The following is a 19,012-nucleotide window of genomic DNA, read 5'->3' on the forward strand; positions in this document are numbered from 1 at the left end:
TTCACTTCAATCTGCTTTTTGTACTAAGTCCTTGGTCACCGTCTACAATTTTTGCTTCTACTGACCGCCCCCCCCCCCCCCCCCTCACTTCTCTCTATTAAGAAACTGACGGTTTCTTGAAGCCTCACGACGTTTTCTACCAAGCAATCTCTTCTTTTAGCCCGATAAATTTTGTTTTTCCACGGCCTGATTCAGTACTTCCTCATTAGTTACACGATATACCCTTCTAATCTTCCGTAGCACCAGATTTCAAAAACGTCTACTTTCTTCTTATCTGAACCGTTTATTATCTACTTTTGCTCCCGTAAAAGGCTGAACTCCAGACAAATATCTTCATAATATACTTCCTAACGTTTAAACTTGTATTCTAAGTTAACAAAGTTCCATTTTTCAGAAACGCTTTCATTGGTTTTGCCACTCTACATTCTATATCCTCTATGCTTCGGCCATCATAAGTTATTTCCCTGCCCAAACATCAAAACTCTCCTACTACTTCTCTGTCCCATTTTTTACCTAATTCCCCCATCACTGCCTGGTTTATTTCTGCTACATTCCATTAACCTTGCTACAGTTTTGCTAGCATTCGTATTGGACCTCTTCTCAAGACACTGTCGATTCCGTTTTCCTGCTCTTCCAAGTCCTTTGCTGTCTCTCATAGAATTAAAATGTCGTCGACATACCTCAGAGGTTTTATTTGTTCTCCCTGAACTATAATTTGCAGGTCCTTCTTGATTGCCTTTGCTGTTTGCACAATGTACAGATTGAATAACATCACGAACAGGCTACACCACTGTATCACTTCCGTGTCGTGACCTTCGACTCTTCATCAGAGCAGTGTGGTCCTGTAAAAGTTGTAAATAATATTTCGCGTCCTATATTTTATGTCTGTTACCTTCAGAATTCCAATAGTGTATTTCAATTGACGTTCGCCTCTACAGCTGATCGGCCAGTGTATTTAGCTGCCATGCCGAGAACATGGGTTCGATTCCCGGTACTGCTAAGGAAATTTTCTTTGATGGGAGGACTGATACGGGGTGAATTTATCTCGTGAATCCAGGCGAGGAACGGCTCGAAGGTCTGGGAAGTCGGTGAAACGGCCTTCATGGCCTGAACGAGGACCTCGTTTTTATTCCCGTCAACACTGTCAAAAGCTTTTTCCAAACGCATGGCCTTCATGGCCTGAACGAGGACCTCGTTTTTATTCCCGTCAACATTGTCAAAAGCTTTTGCCAAATGCACAGACGCTATAAAAAATGCCTTTCGATAACCCACCTTATAAGGTAAAGCATAGGATCAGTATCCAGAACCCAAACTTATCTTCGCTGAGGTAGACTTCTTCTAGTTTCCCATTTGACACACCTACTTGGGAAGCGAGTGTGACGACTGTGTGTCAAGTGAGGCCTGAGAATGGTACGGTGTACCGAAACCGGTAGCCAGGAGGTAAAATAAATAAATTGCACCTACGGAATAAAACAAATTTTCTTCTCTAAATAATTCGTGATAGTATTTTCAATCCACGGCTTATTAAACTGCTAGTTTCGTAATATTCACACATAAGCCTTCTTTGGAATTTGAACTAATGCATTCTTCTTGAGGTCAGAAGGCATTTTGCCAGCAATTTGACGTAAGTCAAACGAAATAGATAATAATAGCAAAATTTTCGACGCAACGTCCAGCACCGGAAGGCCATGTGCTCTGACTGAGTTACAAAGTGCTTTACTGGCACAGTCGAAAAATAAAAGAAAAATAGTGTTTTACTTGATTTTTCGTGATCGTAAAATTTAGGGAGTCTGCCCAGTTTTCTGCTTCAAATTCCTCAATAAATTAAATCGTTTTATATATATTGTAGTCATTTTTTGAGCTAACTGATTTATTTAGATAAATAATGTAAAATTATTTTATCTGTTTTGGTTGGAGAACTCCGCAGCTGTTTTCGTAAATTACACTGCAGGAAATACTGCAAACAGCCACGAGTTTTTTGAAATGATTTTATTGTACTGCTACTGTTTCTGCACCTGAGCCTATCGTCAGACGCTAACGTTGGCTTCTTCGCAAGTTTTACATTTGTGACCTAAAATATAACAAAGGTTTCGTGATTGCATATTTTACAACAGGTTTTGCATTTTCGTTCTAAAGTATATCAAAGTTTTTGTGATTGCATAGTGGCTGCAGTATTTCCTATAGTGTAATAATGTAAAACGTATTTTCCGTGTACACTGGATGCCAAATAGTATGGGCCTCATTATTAACGCCAAATCGAATTCTCATCTTGACGCTACGAATATGTGTATTCTCCTCTCTCTTACATAGAGTAACGCCTTTGTCGCTGACGATACGGTAACTAAGGAATGGCTGCCAGTACTAAAATGAGTAGCAAACGAGAATGAATTTGAACCAAACGTAGTAGAATGAACATATAAGAAAGTGAAGCATATATACACCAGAGCAGTAACACACAAAATAATGACTACTAACAAAATATGTTATTACAAAATGAATTGTACTGTATCCGATAAAATTGTGCTCATATTTCGAAAAAAGAAATAAAGATTGTGGTCAGAACTATAGAAAATTCAAAATTTTGTCTTTGACATGGCAACAAGACCGTAAATATCAACTCCTGCGTTTACGGTATTACGTGCAATAATGGTAAGAAACGTTACGTCGGCCAGAAGGAGAGAAATTTTTTGGTACGTTGCAAAATATAATACACATGTCTGTGGAAAGACAGCATTAGGTTTACACTTGAAAATGGAAAAACATAGTACTACAAACAATTATGAAAACATAAATCCTATGTAACGTAAAGCAAGAAATCGGGACTCCCTACCAACTAATACAAGGTTTAAATATTCTTGAATGCTACAGGGCAAGTAACAAATATGATAATAAAGCTACATGATAAATAGCAGAATTTCATAAAGGAGCATCTGTTGCTGCGGATGTATGCATCTATTTTATTTGTAAAACACAAATCTAATCCCTTACATATTAAGCTGTCGACAAAATATTAACAGCAGGTACTAAATGTTAAAGAGGAAGTGCAAGATTTTTTTCAAAATAGCGATTTTCCAATTCAGAAACCAGACTGCACGTAAGAAAGGGCACAAAATTTAGACTAGAAACAGGAAGAAAAGCGTTGGCGAAAAACAGAAATTTGGTAACATCGAATATGAAGTGTTAGAAGGCATTTCTTGTTTGCAGTGAAGCCTTGTACGGAAATATAACGTGTACGATAAACATATCAGACAAGGAAAGAATAGAAACTTTTGAAATACGATGTTACTGAAGAATACTGTAGATCAGATGGATAGATCGTATAACTAATGAAGAGTTAATGAATTTAATTAGGGAGAACGTATATTCATAGTAACTTTAGAAAAGAAGGATAGTGAAGTGGGGAGGGGCAAGGAGTAAAGGTTTTATCGGGAGTCCAAGATTTTAATTGAGTCAGTAAATTCAAGAGAATGTAGGTTGTACTGGCTGTACAGAGATGATTTGCACAGGACAGACTAAGAGAGCTGCATTGAACTAGTCTGCAGACTGCGGCTTTCCTTCTAATTTATTATGTTATAGCTGGCGTAGTTGCAAATAGCCTTAAGCAGTATAGTGATAGGTTATTATTATTAATGTGGTGCATAATATAAGTTGATTGTGTTTTGTTAATGAATGCCTTGACTCGTTTCACATTCTTGAAGGTTCTCTTTCTTGATGGGTTCTAAGGAACGATATGTATAAATGAAGGAATGTATCTTTGAACTAGAGATATTTCTGGCAGACGAATGCATGTCTATCGTTGTTGATATATTATTGTCAGGGCCTTATACGGAGGGTGGGGTCGCGGCAGCAGAAGAGATCTTTTACCCAGGAGTGATCTGGTATTAATACTTTAGAGTGGTACTTATCACATTATTTATCTTTCTCAACAAAACATGGATTAACCACACTTTTCAAAAACACCACATTCACTGACTCATGCGCATGTGTCTCAGTAACCAATCTAGAGTCAAAGTGACCTATCAGACTCCACATAAAAAGGATGGAGCATGAACTGAGGAATAATTGGTAGCCTGCTCACACTACAGTTAGTATTGTGAGAAGCTAGAGTGTACTCAGGAAATTAGACTGTTTCTCACTGTTGTGTAAAAGTGTTCGAAATACAGCGGAAGTAAAATTGAGACATGGTTGCGAAACAGAGCTAATAGAGCACGCACTACCTCTGAGACGCTTCATTATGGAAAAAGACTAAAGCGGTCCGTACATATACGGATGACCTTGTCTGCTGCAGCTGGCATCTCTTCAACGCTACGGGGAAATCATAATTACGCTGACGTCAGCGAAACTTCACAGAGTAGAATAAAACATTTAATAATAACTGTTTTCTGTTTATTCGTCTCTGGAAGATCAGTAAAAGCAGCCTGCAAGCGTTTAACACACTTAAAACGATTTAACTGGAAAACAGAATGTCCTGCATGTGCAGGAAGTTTTTGAACTGTGCTTCTCTATGAAGTACTGTCAACTGTCTAGTGTGAAAAATACAAATGCAGGGGCACAACACGTAAAACCAACCTTCATTAAATAGACTAAGAAAATTCTCTCAACCATTAACTTATATTCAAGCGATAGAAGAGTCCTTTACCAACGCACTACAAACGACGAATTTCGTTACGCATACCATATTGAGGAAAACGTCTTGACTGCAATAAACTATAAACATGTAACAAACATTTCCTCTGTTTATATGGTCTTACTTACAAGAAGTAAATCTTCTTTAAATATTACAAAGCAGATTCAATGAACGCTTTTCATGCGTTATACCAAACTGTTAGCAAATAAGAAGAAAACAAATATCGTCAGCTGTGATTTAAGTAATTTAAAATATTGATGATATCCATTAGTGGAGTTATTGTTAAGACTCACTATGGGAAATTAAAGCTTGTAGTGCTGGTATCCACTGCCTAAAATTAAAGCTTGCAGAGGACTCAGTGAAACTGTTCGGATGCGCGTCCTTTATTAAGAGGATTCGACATGACAAGTGATGGCATAGTAGGTACATTACGGGAATATGTGCGAACCTTGTACCAAAATGTAAACAGCGAAAAATTGCGCTCGTGTCGCTAAAGCACATCTATTAACACTCTGTCAGCGCGGATGGTAAATACGTCAAGAAGAAACTTTACGGTGGTAGAAATTCGGGACAAGTTTAGATGAGACTGTAATAGGTTCTCGAAACAATGAAGCCGGATGGACTCGTATTCCTCATAAATGATAATGGATACAACTTAACCATGACAGTTTTCGGTTGAACTGGTCTCTCTTTGACGCATTAAACGTTGCTAAAGATCATAGTTTATGAATCGACCTTTTGCTGTCCCACTTCCAGTACAATTTCTAACATTTAACATTTTCTGCCTGTATACCGTTAATGACGTCAATTTTTGCAGATTCACCTCATTTAAGGAAGAATATGATAAGAAAGAATCTATTCCATACGCTGTCCCCGAAACAGCTGTGATATAGATGTTGATTCTTCTCATTCCGTGATGGTTAACCAGGCACTAGTTCAAAAACTGAATCGCTCAGTTTTACACTAGCAGCTACACTTGAAACTGAAAACTTTCCTCGTTAACACACTTTAGGGTTACTTGCAAGTAATCGGAATAAATGTGTTTCATCCACATACCGTTTTTAGTTCATTTTGTTCTTTTAAACACTAAAATATGGTTGTGCAAATGCATGTCGGCGAAGTGCTTTAGAAACAAAGATATGATTTCGTTCTTGTAGCACATCTCATAGTTTAAGACTTTGTCAAATATATATAATCATTTGATTACAATTTTCACAGCAGGTACAACTAAAGTAAACTGTTTCGTAGACACATCAGGTAATACGGGTGACCCAACACGGTACCAACACATCTCCTGGGTTTATTTTCACTAGAACTAACAATAGTATGTCACACATTAAAAATCTCATTTCCTTAAAACTGAACTCAATTCTAGAGTGACCGAGAAAAGACTGCGTATAATATTAAAGATATCCATTACATCCATTAGTTATTCAGTTATTTCGTTATATGATGATAATCGTCGCTGGAGAGAGAGCACAACGTCAGGCTTCTGGGTTCCATGGACGATTCTCGATCAGTTTAGTACTGAATGAGGCGATGTTTTAAATACTAGCAGCGAAAACAACAGCCTTCAGAGCTCTAAAGATCTCCATGACGTACTTGTAAAAATTTAAGAAACAAACAAAATAATTTATACTTTTCATTAAGCACAAGTTTTATTATAATAAAGTTTTGAAATTAATTATACAGGGTGAGGTAGCTAAGAAAGGCCACCCCAAATACATCCAAAATGATTAAATACGTCCACGTACGGTTTCTGCCAAGTTATAGCAGAGAGTATAAAGGATTTCTTGACGTTCAAAATAATTTTTATTGTTTATAGTCGCGAATTACAACACCAACTTTTTCTTGTAAAACGGAAGTATATACTTTTTTCAGGGGCTTTCGAAAGAAGCTTGTAAGAGAAATTCAGCGACTTAGCTGGTATCAAATAGTATCGAGACACCAGCGCCGCAGAACATTGTCCCGTCGTCAGACAAAAAGTTCAAAAACGTCTGCGCTTGTATACCAAATACAAGCGAACACGTAACTTATGATTCTGGTGTTTACTTGTGCGTATCAGAGCAGTGGCGCAGTTGTAGGCTGACGAGTCTTTGCAAACATTTTTAAAAAGTGTTCTAAAAACTGGAATTGTGGAGAGCAAAATAATCGAAGTCAAAAGAAGAACCACTGATGAAAGAAATGAAACCAACATTTTAGGAGCAGTAACACACAGTGCAAATATCACTAAGAGGCATCTCGGAAGTACGGGAGGGATCAACCAAACGAATGTTCTGCGGACACTGTATTCCACCGCATTTCATCCTCTTTATGTTCCGCTGCAAATACAGCTTCATGCTAGTGATTTCCAAAATTGGTTATAGTTCCCCGTATGTTATCCACTAAAAGTGCAATGTGATGCAGCATATCAATGCAAAACGCTGTTTATGGAACGAGCATGTTTACAAACAATGTGCAAGTCAATCTATGCAATATCCACTAATCCTCAGCTGAAAAACCACGTTAACTCAAAGAAGTGGATAAAAACAAAGCCCTTGGTCTCTGAATGTTTGGTGCGAAGTTTTTCAAGACTGACATCTTCAGCCCCTCTTTCATTGGTGGGAATCTAAATACAGTCAAGTATCTCGAGTTCCTAAGATATTCCTAAGATATGATGCTGCTGCAGTCATTAGAAGGCATCCCACTGGACACGAGGCAGTCAGTGTGCTCCGACATGATGAATGTCCCTCACAGTCCGCACATATCATGACAGGCCATCTAAAGACAACATTTGGAGAGCACTGGGATGGTCATTCAGGAAATGCAAAATGGTCCGTACACTCACAAAACTTAACACTTCTATACTGTTATCTGTAGTGGGGATTGGAACGATAGGTCTATTAAGAAACACGTACGATTCCCGATGACGTGGAATGCCTTATAACACTGACCTGTGCTGCCGTTAACTCCATCTGAAATTCAACAAACAGTATTGTTTTTCAAAAATGGTTCAAATGGCTCTGAGCACTATGGGACTTAACTTCTAAGGTCATCAGTCCCCTAGAACTTAGAACTACAGGGTTATTACAAATGATTGAAGCGATTTCACAGCTCTACAATAACTTTATTATTTGAGATATTTTGACAACGCTTTGCACACACATACAGAAACTCAAAAAGTCTTTTTAGGCATTCTCAAATGTTCGATATGTGCCCCTTTAGTGATTCGGCAGACATCAAGCCGATAATCAAGTTCCTCCCACACTCGGCGCAGCATGTCCCCATCAATGAGTTCGAAAGCATCGTTGATGCGAGCTCGCAGTTCTGGCACGTTTCTTGGTAGAGGAGGTTTAAACACTGAATCTTTCACATAACCCCACAGAAAGAAATCGCATGGAGTTAAGTCGGGAGGGCGTGGAGACCATGACATGAATTGCTGATCATGATCTCCACCACGACCGATCCATCGGTTTTCCAACCTCCTGTTTAAGAAATGCCGAACATCATGATGGAAGTGCGGTGGAGCACCATCCTGTTGAAAGATAAAGTCGGCGCTGTCGGTCTCCAGTTGTGGCATGAGCCAATTTTCCAGCATGTCCAGATACACGTGTCCTGTAACGTTTTTTTCGCAGAAGAAAAAAGGGCCGTAAACTTTAAACCGTGAGATTGCACAAAACACGTTAACTTTTGGTGAACTGCGAATTTGCTGCACGAATGCGTGAGGATTCTCTACCGCCCAGATTCGCACATTGTGTCTGTTCACTTCACCATTAAGAAAAAATGTTGCTTCATCACTGAAAACAAGTTTCGCACTGAACGCATCCTCTTCCATGAGCTGTTGCAACCACGCCGAAAATTCAAAGCGTTTAACTTTGTCATCGGGTGTCAGGGCTTGTAGCAATTGTAAACGGTAAGGCTTCTGCTTTAGCCTTTTCCGTAAGATTTTCCAAACCGTCGGCTGTGGTACGTTTAGATCCCTGCTTGCTTTATTCGTCGACTTCCGCGGGCTACGCGTGAAACTTGCCCGCACGCGTTCAACCGTTTCTTCGCTCACTGCAGGCCGACCCGTTGATTTCCCCTTACAGAGGCATCCAGAAGCTTTAAACTGCGCATACCATCGCCGAATGGAGTTAGCAGTTGGTGGATCTTTGTTGAACTTCGTCCTGAAGTGTCGTTGCACTGTTATGACTGACTGATGTGAGTGCATTTCAAGCACGACATACGCTTTCTCGGCTCCTGTCGCGATTTTTTCTCACTGCGCTCTCGAGCGCTCTGGTGGCAGAAACCTGAAGTGCGGCTTCAGCCGAACAAAACTTTACGAGTTTTTCTACGTATCTGTAGTGTGTCGTGACCATATGTCAATGAATGGAGCTACAGTGAATTTATGAAATCGCTTCAATCATTTGTAATAGCCCTGTACTTAAACCTAACTAACCTAAGGACATCACACACATCCATTCCCGAGGCAGGATTCGAACCTGCGACCGTAGCGGTCGCGCGGTTCCAGACTGTAGCGCCTAGAACCGCTCGGCCACTTCGGCCGGCATTGTTTTTCCAGAATCACTTTACAGCGTGTAGCAATGCTCACAGTCAACGTTTTCAGCACTGGGTATGACAGCTATGATAACGGACACGCGAACCGTGCCTGAGTTACGAGTTTACTTGCATTTGGTATAATAAAGCAGACATTTGTGGAACCTCTTCTCCTGTTGGTGGGACGGTGGTTCGCGACGCTTTAATCTTGATGCTGTTTAATCAAGTCTCATGAAAGTTATGTTGTTGAAGTTCTCTTAAAAGGTCTTTCAAAAGCCACAGGAAGAAGTATACAGATGCATCAGAAGAAAACGAAGTCGCTGCGCGGGATTAGCCGAGCGGTCTGAGGCGCTACAGTCATGGACTGTACGGCTGGTCCCGGCGGAGGTTCGAGTCCTCCCTCGGTCATGGGTGTGTGTGTTTGTCCTTAGGATAGTTTAGGTTAAGTAGTATGTAAGCTTAGGGACTGATGACCTCAGCAGCTAAGTCCCATATGATTTCACACACATACTAACATTTTGAAACGAAGTCGTTGTCGTAAACCGGCGAGCATTAACGATAAAAAATACTTGCGAACGTCAGGAAATTCACCATATTATCCGCTATAACTTGGCAAAAACCATACCTGTTATATTTAATCATTCTGGATATATATGGGTTGGCCTGTCTTAACTGTCTCAGCCTGTATCCAATATTACACACCGTGCAGTCTGTGAAATTCTAGGCGATAATGCGCAACTTTTGGACGAGTACAGGTTTCCTACAACACGCACACTGTCACAACTTGAGCTCTACTACCACAACAATTCAGAGAAAACACCTTGTTGTTTGATGTACTTTCAGATTGTTTCTTTCGTGTGTAAAATTACTATCTTGAATAATTAGAACCATGCTTACAAATTTTAAAGCTATTTGTTGCTAAGGAATTTTTACGTTTTAAATATTACAATGTAACGTCGGAGAAACCAGTGTGCCGCAAAATGCAGTACCGTGTGGTTCAACTGATAGAGCAACCAGGAAAGATGTCGTGGTGGTCGTAGTGCGGGAAAATATTGAACATAGCGTGCAATAACCGTCCTGACTTTTCCTCGTCGGGATGCAGCACTAGCAGAGCACTTCCTCGACCGAGGTCGCCAGCTTACGATAGCGCTGTGTCACTCAACCAGAACTTAGTCACTTCCAGCACGGCACTACAATAAAGTTTCATTTTAGTTACGACCGCAGAGAGGAGGAGACACGCTGGTCTTGGTCACGAGATTATAAATCAGTTTCTGTATTAAATCTCAGACTTTTTTCTGCGTTTCACAGAGCGTGTCGCACTATTGACCGTTTTGTTTATTTATTTACTTTTAAATGGTTTCTTTCTGAAAGCTACTTAGTCAGCTACATTATTTTCTTGTATCTAATAACTACGTAATTATTTGACAAGTTTGCACAGTTTTAGATACATTGCTCTTAATTAAACAATGATACTTCGAATAGCAGAGACATACATACTTTCATACGTTTACTGTAACAAGCCAAAAAACATCTTGTGCTGTGGCTGTTCAGAACTGATAATTCCGCTCACCTGTGGTTACTTTTGTGAGTTAAATCACTAGAGATAATTAACTAATAAAGATTAGGGATTAAATGTGTGAATACAAACAACCATTTAATGTATAAATGACTATAGGTGGTTTGTTCCTTTGGCATCAGTTGACTTGTCTTGGAGGCAACGAAATAGTGCAGAGCCTTCACATCTTGGAATTTACTGTCGAATGACCTTTTTTTGAAATTTTTGTGCGATGTTGATGTAGATTATCAGATGCTGAGCATTGTCCGTGACATATGTGAATAGAGTAATCCCCTTTTTGACGAATTCCTTATGGTGCTTTCTCTGCTGAGGAACGCCCGGCAGTAGGAGATATAGGTCTGCCAGATCTGGTCTTCGCAGTATGGAGAGATTAAAATTTTGATTCTGTGTAGGTACGAAAGGCACGTACGTGATACACTGGTGAATTAAATCCTTTACATGAAAGACTTTTCAAACTGCCACGAACAATATTCTAGTTGTCGTTATATGATGTCGAGACAGCTTGAACTGGTTGAACTGGTTTAATCCTCGCAAAGCGTCACCCTCTCGTCATCTGAGGGATTTCCCATAATCGGTACCATTAAGCGAACACCTTATTCTTTATCGTAGCTCGAAGTCTGAATAAGGTAGGCATACAAATTCAAGTAGAAGCATCCTATCCGTGAAATAACTTTCTGTTGACAGGTTGATTATTTGTTTGTCTGTTTTTATGGATCCCCCTTTGACCCAGAGAAGTTGTACTCCCTTCTGTTGCTTGATACAGTGATAGAAATTGTGTATAAAAAGATATGTTAGAAACTTAAGAAGTTTATTCTTGGCCTAAAAACATACAAAAAGTTCATTATGAAGATGGGTCTGAAAATCCTTCGTAAATGTAGTATGAAACGAATTCCCTGTTGAGACACGTGGTTGAGTAATTTACCGCAAATTTGTATTTTTACTCGCTTTCTTCTTTACATTTGCTCACGGAATTTCTTTTTTTTTTGTCTGATTGTCGTTTGTTCTGCTTTAGAGATACTTCCATCACAATGTATCACAACGATGTCATGCACTGCACATCCGGCGTAGCAGGTGGGAATGCGGACGCAGCACCTCAATTTTATGCTTAACGTTGCCCTGGGAGGCAGTTACGTTGTGCAAAAACGTTTGTGTGATCCACCAAAGCTTGCCACAGACAGGCTCAGTTGTGAAGAGAGTGGCAGATGTGGGAGACCAAGCGATATATGAACGAGGCAGGTGGAGGCGAGTTCAAGGTTGCAGTGGTGATGGCACGATGAAATCATCATGCCGCTCCCCACACCCAAGCCACTCTCCTTCCTTGAAAATGGCCAGTCAGAGAGCTTCTAAGCCAAAGCATGCATGTTTAGATATCTCAAATACAAGGTGGTATTTTATTGTCAAATAACAATTTCAGCTATCTCTTAATCAACGCCACTTCATGGGAAATAGGCCAATCAGAGAACTTCTAAGTCAAAACTGACATCATTTGCTCCCCTTCAATAACATACTTGTATTTAACTTGTCATTAAAACGAGACAGACAATGGGTACCTCTGGCACAACAACTTTCCACCATTCACGTAGCTTTGTCAGCAAACAAACACACATGCCTCGACATGTCTGAGGCATTGCTGACATCGCAAAATACCTGACACACTTTTGTGAGCAGAACTCACGCACTCACACAAATATATATGTATCTTCCAATCATAGCTCAGCATTCTACCGATCATTGGAAAGAACCATATGTGCACAACAGTTGTCTGTCATGTTCACTGTACTCCACTTGCCAATAATTTGAGTTCGATATTGGTACCCACTTGGTCCAAGACACAATTAACATTCGAATTAAATGCCACAATTTCGTTCCCACATATAAATCGTCTGTTTCATTACTATACAATTATAACAAACACATATGGCTAAAATATTATGCTAAATTGGCAGGGCAATAATAGTTGACAGGTCGTCTTAGGCTTACTTATCTCTGGGTTACTGGTGGTACAAAAGCTCATCATTTCCTCGTGCCTTGTCCCACTTCAACGCAGGGTCGGCTTTGTTACTATAGGTCTGGCGTTGTTAGTGTCTGATGGTGGCCAGATGCCCTTCCTGTTGCCACCCCGTAGCCCCCGGGACGGAATTTGTGGACCCCAGCTGTCTGCGTCTAGTGTAAGCCATGGAACAGTGCGAACATGTTCAGATATTTGTGAGTCGCGTAACTGAGGCGGGACGTGGGAACCAGCCCAATATTCACCTAGAAGGAAGTGGAAAACCGCCTAAAAACCACATCCAGGCTTGCTAGCACATCGGCCCTCGACGGATTCGATCTGGGGCCAGCGCGCCTATCTCAGTCCAGGAAGCAGTGCATTGGCGCTGTCGGCTAACCTCGCAGGTCGCTGCTGGTACAAAAGCTAACTTACAAAAATATAACTGACATTATTTACTGGTTACTACGGCATTATTATTGATTTTAATCTTATGCTATGTCCCACGAGTGCTACAAAAACGAAATTTCTGGAAGGCTGCGACATTTACCCTTTCGAAAATTAATGTGTTATCTCCTTTCCTTTTCATAATCAACTACTCAGTAATACCAAGGTGTATAGAGTGTTTATCCAACAAGATCACAATTTCCAACACTTAAGTACAACGAAGCTTACTAAAAGTGATGCGCTTTTCAGAGATCTACAATGCAGTGAAACACTGAAGTCGTATTTTTTTTAATTCGCAAGTATAATTATGAAAAGTGCCAAATTAGATACACTATGTGATCAAAAGTATAAGGACACCTGGCTGACAATGTCTTACAAGTTCGTGGCACCCTCTATCGGTAATGCTGAAATTCAGTATGGTGTTGGACCACTCTTAGCCTTGATGACAGCTTCCACTCTCACAGGAATACGTTCAATCAGGTGCTGGAAGGTTTCTTGGGGACTGGCAGCCATTCTTCATGGAGTGCTGCACTGAGGAGAGATATCGATGTCGGTCGGTGAGGCCTGGCACGAAGTCGGCGTTCAAAGACATCCCAAAGGTGTTATGTAAGATACAGGTCAGGTCTCTGTGCAGGCCAGTCCATTACAAGGATGTTATTGTCGTGTGACCACTCCGCCACAGACCGTGCATTACGAACAGGTGCTCGATCGTGTTGAAAGATGCAATCGCCATCCCCGAATTGCTCTTCAACAGTTAGAAGCAAGAAGATGCTTAAAACATCAACGTAGGCCTGTGCTGTGATAGTGCCAAGCAAAACAACAAAGGGTACAAGCCCCATCTACGAAAAACACGACCACACCATAACACCACTGCCTCTGAATTTTACTGTTGGCACCACACTCGCTGTCAGATGACGTTCACCTTGCATTCGCCATACCCACACCCTGGCATTGGATCGACACATTGTGTACCGTGATTCGTCACTCCACACAACTTCTTTCACTTGTTTCCACTGTTCAATCGTCCAACTTTTACGCTCCTTACACCGAGCGAGGCGTCGTGTGGAATTTACCGGCGTGATGTGTGGCTTATGAGCAGCCGCTCATTCAACTTTTCTCACCTCCCGCCTAACTCTCATAGTACTTTCAGTGGATCCTGATGCAGTCTGGAATTCCTGTACGATGGTCTGAAAAGAAGTCTGCCTATTACACATTACGACCCTTTTCAACTGTCGGCGGTCTTTGTCAGTCAACAGACGAGGTCGGCCTGAACGGTTTTGTACTGTACGTGTCCTTTCACTTTTCCACTTCACCGTCACATCAGAAACAGTGGCCCTAGGGGTGATTAGGAGTGTGGAAATCTCGCATACAGACGTATGACACAAGTGACACCCAATTACCTGACGACTTTCGAAATTCGTGAGTTCCGCAGAGCACCCCATTCTGCTCTCTCACGATGTCTAATGACTACTGTGTTCGCTGACATGGAGTACCTGGCTGTATGTAGCAGCACAATGCACCTAATATGGAGAACGTATGTTATTGGGGGTGTCCGGATATTTTTGAGCACATGGTATATGTTAGCTCCGTAGACACTTCGATCAACATGGCATCTTCTGTTTACTTCTGTCAAAGGCAACGATGGACAGGCTTCGACATAGAGGAATATTCTATCTCTAAGTGAGAACGAAAAGTCGGTGTTTTCACTAAAATAAAAGAGCAGTATAAATAGTCTGTATTATTCAGCCGGCCGGAGTGGCCGTGCGGTTCTAGGCGCTACAGTCTGGAGCCGAGCGACCGCTACGGTCGCAGGTTCGAATCCTGCCTCGGGAATGGAGTGTGTGATGTCCTTAGGTTAGTTAGGTTTAATTAGTTCTAAGTTCTAGGCGACTGATGACCTCAGAAGTTACGTCGCATAGTGCTCAGAACCATTTGAACATGTTGTATTATTCATCAAAACAAATCAAATGATTTCTTGTATAACAGTAAAAAACACTCGTGGCTCACTTATTGTCACTGTTGACCCAAATTATATGTTAAGGTGCATTTGTCGATGACAGTAGTTCTATCTCTGTACCTCAACTGGTTCAGTGTACAATGACCCCCAAATTAAATATCACAGTGTTATTTTCGACATCTAAATTGTTTGTTTTATTGTTCTATACAAGTTAAAAACACACTTAGTTTGCTTATTGTTACTGTTGATCTAATTTTCAGGATATGGTGCACTTGGCGAGGGCTGACTTACGCTGCCACACTGTGGGAAATAAATGTCATTTCGATGAAATAACGCACTGAACAGTCGCATTGTCAACATTATTTAACTCACATTTCTATAAGTAAGAAGCGAGTGTTTCCAAGCTTTCTACCAACCACTCTTCCTTCCCAGCAATTGTTTTCGCCCATTGCTTAAGTTCACGTTTTCTGTCTTCGACTTCTTCCGATTTCAGTTTTCCTTTTATGTACACATAACACATTAAGTGCACTGAAGGTGTAATTTCCGTAATAGGAAATGGTTTAAGTCTGTTTGATACAGTGCTTCTAGTTCTTAAGGCGTGCATAATACAACTGTTCTTCGAAGTCATTCCTACTTTGGCTACATCTATGCTTGATGAACGATGTCCTGGAAGAGAAAGCAAGAACTGACTCACAAATCAATTTATATCGACTCAGCGAAATATGACATGCATGGAGATTGCGCAAGTCTCTACTTGTGTGAGCAAAAAGAAATTTGGCACATTTGAAAGTATGTCAATGCACATGCACAGACGTCCTCAAGCTAGTACCAGAAGCTCAAAATGTGTGTGCCATAACCTGATAGAGCGTGTCCCCTAATGGGTAGTAATGCACACCAGTTTTCTTGTAGCTGACATGGTACAGAGCTCAGGTAGTATTCTAACTGAAGCGGACAGTGTATGTGGCATAATCTGATGAAGGGTGCTAGCTACTAGGGTTTAATTTATACTAGTTATCTAGCAGTTGACATGGTGCAGAACTCTAATAGTATTCTAGCATGACACGCTGTCAGCTACTTCTGCTAGAATATTATTTGAGTTCTGCATCATGTCAGCTACTAGTTATTACACCAGTGCATATTCGACTTTTAAATATATTAAATGCACAACCCACACAAATATGTTCAAGAATACTATTATGATTACAACACGCTTTTGCAGAGTACTGTGCCCCTCCCCCCCCCCCCCCTCCATCATCACACATAGTTGGTGAGGAGAAAGGGGTGGATGTGTATCGCATGGGACAGTGCCTGTGCTTTGCAAAGCATATTAAGATCATTGATGATATCCTTGAATGGGTTTGTGTGAGTTCTGTTTCTAAAAGTAGAATTTGTACTGGAAGAATAGCTAATAATTGACATAGTGCAGAACTTACTGGTTCCTTTAAAATGCTGTTTTACTTTGGTACAAAGATGGAAATGTTGTCACCGATTAATGCACCTTAATTTGTAAGTTAGATCAGTAGTGCGCATAAGGTAGCCTCATGTGTTTTGCAATGGCTCTGAGCACTATGGGACTCAACTGCTGTGGTCATTAGTCCCCTAGAACTTAGAACTACTTAAACCTAACCAACCTAAGGACATCACACACATCCATGCCCGAGGCAGGATTCGAACCTGCGACCGTAGCAGTCGCACGGTTCCGGACTGCGCGCCTAGAACCGCGAGACCACCGCGGCCGGCTGTGTTTTGCAGTGCAGCAGAAGAAATCTTTATGTATTAAATAATACAGAAACTTTTTGGTTCCCTTATGGTGCTATTTTACTTTGGTACAAAAATCGATCTGTTTTCTTTGGTAAGTACACCTCCACCTCCAAGTTAGATCAGTAGTGCCGATAAGCTAGACATATGTGTTTTGTTTTGTTGTAGCATGAATCTTTGCGTAATTTTCTAAATATTGTGGACAATTAAGAGCTGTGAAAACATTGTGACAGTCTAAGGGTTTATTGTGTTTTGCACTAAGAAGCATACACAGCTCGAATTTTGCTCATTGCCAAGTGTTCCTTAACCAGTGAGTTAATCAGTAATACCACATGTATTTTGTATTCCTGTAACAAATAATACAAACAATTACAGATGGAAACAACATTGTGATACTTAATTTGAGGGTTTATTGTGTCTTGCACCAGGTGGGGTACAAAGATCGACTTAACTTGTTGCCAAGACTGCCCTAAACTTTAAGCTAGATCAGTAGTGCCACAAGCAATTTAGACTCTTGCAGCACAATAATACAAATAATTTAAGCATAGAAATACAATGTTGTGTTTAATTGTAAGAACTATTGTGCCTTACATCAAGTGGGGTATAAGTATTGAACTTTACACGTTGCCAACGGGAGTACAGGAAACAAGATGTGGTACATGCTGACTGGATGTTTCGTTTTAATCGCTCGTAAAATACTGGACTGTGATTGGGAGGGCAAAATATGTGTGTTTGTGTGACAAAGTTGTCTCTGTCTTTCTTGCTGTGTATGTGTGTGTGTGTGTGTGTGTGTGTGTGTGTGTGTGTGTGTGTGTGTGTTTTGTACTGTGTTTATCACTATATCGATTAGCCTTTCTGAGTTGGCTTGTACCTAGCTGTCAGTGAGGGTAGTTTGTCTCTCTCGATAGCGAGTGTTCATCATGTGCGCAGGCAGTGCACTTAGAGGACAGTGGCTCTCATAGCACCCACAAAGAAGGAAGTGGTTGTGCTTGGTAGTCTGCCCACGAGTTGAGACCAGGTTGGTAGTACTGGGCCATACCAAGGGAACGAAGTTGTGCATAGCAGTCTGCTTGTGAGTGGAAAGCGGGTTTGTAGCTGCTAGGCTGTTGCATGCTTGGAGTTATTATGGACCTATTAGAGAAAGTGAGTAGAGCTTTGAGGGAGGTGTTATGCTCAATGGTTGGCCTGTGAGTTGAGAGTGGGTAATTTATGTGGCTGCTTCCATACATGGAATTATTGTGAGTCTGTTAGTTCAGAAGTTTCGAGATGTGGTAACTTTTGGCTATGAATTTCTTAATTGTATGGCTATGTTTGTTCTATATCTGATACACGAAATTATATTGTGGCCATGATGTGTGTGTACATGTGGCGATGAATCTTCAGTTTGAACAGGAACTCCAATCTTTTTAGAGACAGTACCGCAAGTAGTTAAGACCTAGCCAGTGGATCAATATAGTGCTTAATAATGTATTCTGTACACCGAGGTCTCCCACAATTTTTATGGGTGTTTTATAATCCTATGCTTCTTATACAAATACAGGTTCTAAGTGGACAGCTGTCTGTCACAAGTATGTTGATGATTTATGTTACTAATTTGGTTTGTCCAAGAGGATTCACGTTATTTTATGTTTGTTCTATGTTACAACTACGTTGATAAACTGGGTTAGTAATTATTTATCTTCACAGGGATCCACACTACATTATGGATATTTTGCAGTCTTACAGAGCCTGAATAGGGTAATGTGTTCAGCGACTGCGGGGCTTGTTAGATTTTGTATGTTAGAAGTAATGTGTCTGTGTCCTGGACAGTTGCATCTGTGATAACTTCTGTTGCTTATAGAAGGCACAGCTGTCTCAGTTGCTAATGCTAAGGGTTTTCAGATTACTTGTTGTGTGATTTCTTGTGCCCTGCATTTGCTGACAGACTGAGGTTCCAGTACCTTCGAATAGTATGCTCGTTATGAAAGGGCTCCTATAAGCAGAACGTGCTATTTGCCGTTGATAACAAGTGTCTTTATTCATTTGAGTGGTCTTACGAAAATTAGTCTGCTTTAAACGAGTATATATGCAACTTGATGTTCTTCTCATAACACCATTCTACAGTGTACTTGTTGAACTCAACTACTACGCAAATATTTGCTCAACTAC

Source organism: Schistocerca serialis, chromosome 4 (assembly GCF_023864345.2).
Source record: "Schistocerca serialis cubense isolate TAMUIC-IGC-003099 chromosome 4, iqSchSeri2.2, whole genome shotgun sequence".
Classification (NCBI taxonomy): domain Eukaryota; kingdom Metazoa; phylum Arthropoda; class Insecta; order Orthoptera; family Acrididae; genus Schistocerca; species Schistocerca serialis.